At 48.8% G+C, this 8,238-nt stretch overlaps 1 long non-coding RNA gene across 2 annotated transcripts; it reads left to right on the plus strand.

Annotated features, from left to right (window-relative positions):
- The first annotated feature begins 1,599 nt into the window (after nt 1-1,599).
- Nucleotides 1,600-8,010, plus strand: LOC114817947. Of its 2 annotated transcripts, XR_003765778.2 has the most exons (5): nt 1,600-1,783; nt 1,903-2,123; nt 2,404-2,565; nt 3,392-3,535; nt 7,502-8,010. It is a non-coding gene; the product is annotated as an uncharacterized LOC114817947 (long non-coding RNA). The 2 variants fall into 2 exon arrangements; XR_003765779.2 differs by lacking the exon at nt 3,392-3,535.
- The last annotated feature ends 228 nt before the right edge of the window (nt 8,011-8,238 follow it).

The following is an 8,238-nucleotide window of genomic DNA, read 5'->3' on the forward strand; positions in this document are numbered from 1 at the left end:
TCTGTCTCCTCTGCCAGGGACATAATTCTCTGAGCTCCTCTAGCCTGAGGTCTTCGCTGCCTCTCACATTCTGGCTCCCTGCAAAAACCTGGCACTTCCCCCTACATCTCTAGCTGCCCTGACTTTGTCAGCCAACAGCGAGTCCCATGTTGAGGAGAGACCTAATTAGTGGTATTTGTTAAGCGCTTACTATGAGCCAGGCACTGTACTAAGCAGAGGGGTAGATACGAGATAATCAGGTTGGACACAGTCCCTGTCCCACACTGGGCTCACAGGCTTAATCCCCATTTTACACATGAGGAAACTGAGGCACAGAGAACCAAAGTGACTCCCCCAAGGTCACGCACGGCAGGCAAGTGGCAGAGCTGGGAATAGAACCCAGGTCCTCTGACTTCCAGTCCCATGCTCTTTCCACTAGGCCATGCTGAGGGGAACCCTGCTATCAAGACTGGAGAAGCAGTGTCAACCGGTGGAAAGAGCAGGGGGTCTGGGAATCAGAGGACCTGGGTTCTAATCCTGCCTCGGATACTGGCCTGCTGTGGGAAATTCACTTAGTTTCTCAGTGCTTCAGATTCCTTGTCTGTATAATGGGGATTTAATATCGGTTCTCTTAGAATGTGAGCCCATGTGGGACAGGGACTGTGTCCAACCTAATTAATTGTATCCACCACAGTGCTTGTCACCTAGTAAGCACTTACCAAATATCGCGAATATTAATAATACCACTCTTTGAACAAAAGCTTCCTATGTAAAGAGACAAGAGAACACTGTGGCCTAGTAGAAAGAGCCCGGGCCTGGCAGTCAGAAGGACCTGGGTTCTAACCCCGCCTCTGCCAAGTGCTTGATGTGTGATCTTGGGCAAGCTATTTACCAGCTCTGTGCCTCAGTTTCCTCAGCTGTAAAACGGAGATGCCTGTTCTCCCTTCTACTTAGGCTGTGAGCTCCATGCGGGACGGGGACTGTGTCCAAACTAACTTGTACCTACCCCAGCACTTAGAACAGCGTTCGACACATAGTAAGTGCGTAGCAAATACCGTTAAAAAAAAAGGCAACAGAGAAAAGAGCACCTGACTCTGCAGTTGTTAGTCAGTCAATCAATCAACCATATTGATTGAGAGCTACTCTGTGGACTAAACACTTGGGAGAGTACAATATAAAATTAATCGAACACAGTCCCTGACCACAACGAGTTTACGGTCTAGAGAGGAGACAGAAGTTAATATAAATAAACTACAGATCTAAATATAAGTGCTATAGGGCTGAGAGCAGAATGAATAAAGGGAGCAAGTCAGGGTGAAACCGAAGGAAGTGGGAAAAGAGGAAAAGAGGGCTTAGTCAGGGAGGGCCTCTTGGAGGAGATGGGCCTTCAATAAGCTTCATTCATTCCATAGTATTTATTGAGTGCTTACTATGTGCAGAGCACTGTACTAAGCGTTTGGAATGTACAATTCGGCAACAGATAGAGACCATCTCTGCCCAGTGACGGGCTTACAACACCTGGAACTGTTTTCGTTCGCACCCACCTGATTCAAAGGAAGCTGTTCAGGTCGAGGACGCCTCAGAGGGGCTCCAACAGCCACTGGGCAATGCAGAACTGACCACCTGACCCTCTCGTGGCCCTCTGGCTGCCTCTCCATCCGCCCCATTGACCGAACCCAGCTTGGCAGGGGCTCTACAACAGCCTACGGTCCTGGCGTTTCTCTCACGTCACTGACGTGGCACAGTCCCAGACCGAAGCCTTCCTCGGCCCGCCTCCCCCAGTCGGGGCCAGACGCAGGATGGGGTGAGGAACGGGGACCGGGAACGGAAGTGGGGGCCCGGCAAGTGAGGGTGCGCGATCCCTGGCCTACGGTTATTGAGTGTGGATGATGCCTTTAATGAACTAAAGCATGCTTTTCCCAGAGCTCCACTGAGGCCCGAGGCCAGATAATAGAGACAGTTGGAAGCCCATTTTGAAGTTTTCAAGCACAGTTGAAGCAGAATTAAAGACTACAGAAAGCAGCGAAGAAGTTCCTTGCTTCCAAACACTTCTGAGGAAAGTGTTCGCAGCGCCAGGCAAAGCCACCTGCCGATCCGCCCGGAGTCCTTCCAAGCTCACACGTGTTTCCTTGGAAAGTGGTTGGGTGTGTGAGAGGGGTAGGAGGGAGGGGTTTTCTCACATTCTGGGTACCTAGACCCCTTACAAGCTCCCGCCTGCAAGAGAGCCCGTCTCCCTGGTTTCCCTCCAAGAAAAATCCCAATCCCAAAAGGCTTCTGGAAGTGTAATGCCCCCCTCCCTCCCTTTCTCTTTCTCTCTCTCTCATTATTATGAAAGCACACTCCAAATCCAGAGCGATTAAGACTCTTACGGTAATTGCCTTCATTTTCCCTGGGTTTAGAACTGAAATGTTCTTCTTTTTACAGGAAAGCGAAGAGATAGAAATCAGAAGATTGCTCCAACTGATGGAAAGCAGTAAGGACCCGGGACCACTTGACAAAAGGTTTTGCCCCTTTCATCCTCAAAGTTTTAACCAAGTCAGGAACGGTGGCATGTTTCCCGGTGAAAAAGAGGCACTCCATGTTGAGGTTGGTATTTTTCTCAGTGTCCTTCTTAGTCATCTTATTGCTGCATCAACAAGCGGCACCCGTGACACAACAAACTGTAGGTATCTTGCCCAGGGCTTAGCACAGTTCTTGGCACGTAGTAAACACTTGACAAGCAGCACGATTATCATTAGTAATTATTAATAATGATTGCGAGCATAAAAGCCACCACGACTGTTCAGACAGTATCGAGGGGGCGGGAAAGCCTGAATGTTGGAAACATACTCTTTTCAACATTATTGAAACGTGCTAAACTTTGGGATGGGAAGACTTCTTAACCTCTGCCCTTTCCCCTTTTTTTCTTTAATAATTATGGTAATTGTGAAGTGCTTACTGTGTTCCAGGCACTGTTCTAAGCACTGGCGTAGATGTGAGATGATAGGGTCGGATCACAGTCCCTGTCCCATGTAGGACTCGCAGTCTTAATCCCCATTTTACAGATGAGGGAACTGAGGCACAGAAAAGTGAAGTGACTTGTCCAAGGTCACACAGTAGACAAGTAACAGAGTCAGGATTAGAACCCAAGACCTTCTTACTCTCAGGTCCGTGCTCTATCCACTAGGCCATGCTTTATCCTCCTTCCTTTCCTATTCTGACTCTTCCAAGGCCGGGGATGGTTCCAGGAAACACAGTGGACAAGTTGTGCTCGGCTGGGGGTTAAGAAGATCCAATTCTTTTTTTATGGCATTTGTTAAGCACTTATTATATATGCCAGGCACTGTACTCAGCACCGGGGTAGATCCAAGAAAATCAGGATAGACACAGCCCTTATCACATGGGGTTCACAGTCTTACTCCCCATTTTGCAGATGAGGGAACCGACCCAAAGGAAAGCGACTTACCCGAGTCGCATAGCAGACCAGTGGCGATGGGCAAGTAGCCGGGACTACTTGATAGAGGATGTCCTACAGCTCTGCTCCTTAAAGTGTCCTTAAAGCGCCGGACTGAGTCTGGTATGTATTGGCTTCAAGCCCTGTGTGGTCCCACTCCCAGGAATTTCATGAAATCGGGAGGATCTCAAGTGAAGCGTTAGTGCCCAGAGAGCACTGGACCCCGATAGAGACATGCTCAGGAATTAATAATAATAATTACGGTATTTGTTAAGTGCTCACTGTGTGCCAGGCACTGTACTAAGCTCTGCAGTAGATCCAAACAAATCGTGTGGCACACAGTCCCTGTCCCATGTGAGGCTTATAGTCTCAATCCCCATTTTACAGATGAGGTAACTTGGCTGTTGCGGAGTGTTTTCATTCCCAAAATACTCTCAAATTACTCCGTTCATTTCTGTCCTCCCAGCAACCCTGTGAGGTTAGTGGAAAGGCGAGTGCTGTTACCTCCATTTTGCAGATGAGGAACCAGAGGTACAGAGAAGTTAACTTAGTTCGAATCCCAGCTCTGCCACTTGTCAGCTGTGTGACTGTGGGCAAGTCACTTAACTTCTCTGTGCCTCAGTTCCCTCATCTGTAAAATGGGGATTAAGACTGTGAGCCCCACGTGGGACATCCTGATTCTCCTGTGTCTACCCCAGCGCTTAGAACAGTGCTTGGCACATAGTAAGCGCTTAACAAATACCAACATTAACATTAATTAACTTGCCCGCGGTCACACAGCAAGCCGGTGGCAGAGTTTGGACTCTTCCAGCTTGGCTCTTTCCCCTCTGCCTCCCCTTACTCCGTGTGGCACCTGGATCTAACCCAGACTTACGGACCACCGAATGGTGCCCACCCAGCCCTGCAGACTGTCCCAAACCCACAAACTTTATTTTCCTTATGGTATCAGTGGAAAGAGCCCGGGCTTGGGAGTCAGAGGTCATGAGTTCGAATCCCGGCTCTGCCACTTGTCAGCTGTGTGACTGTGGGCGAGGCACTTCACTTCTCTGGGCCTCAGTTCCTTCATCTGTAAAATGGGGATTAACTGGGAGCCTGACGTGGGACAACCTGATGACCCCGTATCTACCCCAGCGCTTAGAACAGTGCCCTGCACATAGTAAGCGCTTAACAAATACCAACATTATTATTATTTGTTGAGCTCTTACTATGGGCCAGACACTTTTCTAAGCGCTAATTGGATTGGACACAGTCCATGTCCCAAATGGGGCTCAGAATCGTAATTCCCATTTTACAGATTGAGGTCGCTGAGAAGGAATTCTCCAAGGTCTCGCAGCAGACAAGTGGCGGGGCGGAACTAGAACCCAGATCCTCCTAGCTCCCAGGCCTTTGTTCTATCCACTAGACTGTGTTGCTTCTCTATTATTCAATGGGACCGGTCTGTAACCGGGCTACCTAAAGCCGTGAGGACTCGCATCCTGGGGGAGGAACTGTTTTGGTGGATTTGGGGCAGGTGTGTACGCCCCATACAGAACACGGGCAGGCCATTAATCTCGTGGTCAACAATCCACAGACGCAAGGATACACAAGTGTGGCCACTCAATCCACCATCCCCTCGCTGCTGTCTTGCTTTCCTCCCACCCTGTAATAGAAGAGCAAAGTAAAAAGCGGTTACGTCGCGAGTCCCTGTTCCATGTGGGGATCACAGTCTTAACCCCTATTTTACAGATACGGTAACTGAGGCACAGAGAAGTGAAGTGACTTGTCCAAGGTCTCTCAGCAGGAAACTGGTGGAGACGGGAATAGAACTCAGGTGCTCTGACTCCTGGGGGGGCCACATTTAAGCGATTGTTTGCGGACAATTTGGGGGCCAAAGAACCGGCGAGCTTTACAGATGTGAGGACCTGGACCGGGGAGGAGATTTTAATGAAGGGAAATCCCACCGATGGTGCTTCTGGTTTTTAGTATCAATTTCACACCTCTCTTTGAGGTGGTGTGAAGGAGCAAGGAGTGGGAAAGCGGAGAGGAATACAGACAATGGCAGGAGGCAAAGAGAAGGAAGAAGACAGGGAGAACCAGGGCAGAGGAATGGGAGAGAAGAAAGTAGATTGATGAACTCAGGTGGGTGTGGGGGACATGAGGAGGATCGGGGATTGCTGAGGGGTAACTTTTTGTGGTTCTTTTCTGAAAGTGACATGGCCTAGTGGAAGAGCAGGGGCCTGGGAGTCAGAAGATCTGGGTTGTAATCCCAAATCTTGATCCCCATTTTACAGATGAGGTGTCTAAGGCCCAGAGAAGTGAAGTGACTCGCTCAAAAATCACACGGCGGAGTGGCTCAGTCGGGATTAGAATTGTCTTTCCGACTTCCAGACCCGTGCTCTACCCACAAGGCAACGCTGCTCCTCTCTGGCCTGCACAGCCACGCAGCTTGTTGTGTGACCGAGGGCAAGTCACTTAACTTCTCCGTGCCTCACTTTCCTCAATTGTAAAATGGCGATTAACTCCTCCTCCCTCCTACTTAAACTGTGAGCCCCATGCAGGACCTGATTATCTTGTATTTACCCTAACACTTAGTACAGTGCTTGGCATATAGTAAGAGCTTAACAAATACCACAATTTACCATCATTATTATTGTTATTATTATCATTATCAGGTCAGACCCACCCAGGAAACAGGGTAGATGTGGTTCTCAGAGGCTTCTCAAGGAAGTGGGTGATCATATGTTTTTTGTACCTCTGTGACTGACCCAGCCTCATATCGTCTGTTGTTTGGTACTCTCCTAAGTGCTTAGTAGAGTATCTGCACACACTAAACATTCAATAAATACCACGGATTGCTTGACTGATCTCCATCCAGGGCCTTGAAGCCAAGATAGGCTCGTGAGGGCTTCTCCTTCCACTCTACCGCTCCACTGCTCCATTCCCATCGCCCCACGCAGGGAGAACGGGCTTCCATTTCCACTGGACGGCTTAAGATATACAGGAAGGGAAGCGTTTCCCCCTCAATTTACTGGTAATTAATCTGGACTTCTGTGCTCAAAGCATTCACAGCAGTTAGCTACAGCTCAGACAGCAAATTTCTCTTTGCCGGAGACCCCGGAATCTAGGCGCAAGACCCTCTTTTGCATCAAGTTGTGAAAAGCTAGCCCCTGCCTACTCATACATCCAGCCTCTTCCACCCTGACTCGCTTCCTGGATCCCCTCCCCCTTCTCCAAACTCCCCCTTTTTCTCCCAACCCCCCCCCACGTTGCTCCTGCTTTTGTCTCCATTTTTGAAATTCTTTTATATAGTTATTTTCTCTAGCTCCAGTGCGGCCGGGCCTCTTCTGGATGCAATCAGGCTTGCCCACGGGCTGCCGGAAATCCCTTTCTCTTAAAAAGGGACTGGAGTTTAGATCTTTGCTTTGACAAATTCACCAGGGAAGTAGCTCTGCCCCTTCTCCTTAGTTTATTCTCACACCCTGCCCTCAGCTCCTCCCCACACCAGCTTTAAAATTCCAAACTGGGGACCACTATCCCCAGAAACAACTGGCATAGCAGGTGGCAGGAGCAGGATCCAACCCTAGAGGAAGTGCAGCGGAAGCAGAATGGCATAGTGGATAGAGCACGAGCCTGGGAGTCAGAAGGTCATGGGTTCTAATCCCCTCTCCTCTACTTATCTGCTGTGGGATCTTGGGCAAGTCATTTCAATTCTCTGGGCCTCAGTTCCCTCATCTGGAAAATGCGGATTGAGACTGGGAGCCCCACACAGGACAAGGACTGTGTCCAACCCGATTTGCTTGTACCACCACTGCTCTTAGTACACGCTTCACATATACCACAAGCGTTATCGTTGTTGTTTAATCAATAAAATGGAAAAGAATAGCTCTAGAATGGGGTCTGGGGAGAACAGGAGCAGGATTAGAGTGTGGGATGGTGGCCATGAGAGCTGTTGAAGCCATGGGAATAGTCAACCCATCCATCAGTGGAACTCATCGATCACTTTATTGTTTGCCCGAGCACTGTGCTGTAACGTTTGAAAGCGTACGATACAATAGTGTTGTTATTAATATTGTTATTATTATTGATAATAGACACAATCTCTGCCCTCAGGGATTGATGAACAACAACCTGGTGTCTCGTCATGCCCTGGGGCCCCTCGACTGGGAAGGGACGCAGCCTGGCTCCCACAGATCTATGCCGAGAAAGCCAAGTCCTCACACACCCAAGAATCCAATTACGGAAGTCTCTTTTTTCCGCAATCCTCCTCCTCCACGCTCAGGGCATTTGGACAAGAGCTAATTCCTGCAGACTGCCAAAGGAGCACATGGTTTCACCCCCGATCGTGGGGAATGAGGTGTTCTCTGCACACCGCATTGTCCTTGAAATGGGCCAGGAGTTGGCTCGAGCACGTAGTGGGTATAGATTTGCAGGACCATTCGTCTCCATCGGAAACAGAAAAGAAACCAGTTAAGGGAGCGTTGGCCACGAAGACCCAGAGACGGTCAAAGCCAGAGGAAAACTGATGCTTGTTTTTGTAATTCTCTAATTCCCAACTCCTCTCTCGCCCCCTTCCTCTCCAGCTCATCAGTGAAAGAAATTAAATTAACAGAAGTGTATTATCTCAGCTGCATTTTTTAAAAAGCCCTGAAAAATCTGTCTGAAATGGGTGGAAATGGATCTTGTTAATCCAAGATGATTCTGTTCTCAAGCACTTAATACAGCTCTCTGCACATAGTACACAGTCAATAAATACCACTGATTGATTGATTGATTGAAGATCTCTGCTCTCAATTCAGGCACAAGTAGCCTTCTTTCATCTTCTAAAGATTCTAGCTGAATCACCAGAG

Source organism: Ornithorhynchus anatinus, chromosome 17, assembly GCF_004115215.2.
Source record: "Ornithorhynchus anatinus isolate Pmale09 chromosome 17, mOrnAna1.pri.v4, whole genome shotgun sequence".
Taxonomy (NCBI): Eukaryota; Metazoa; Chordata; class Mammalia; order Monotremata; family Ornithorhynchidae; genus Ornithorhynchus; species Ornithorhynchus anatinus.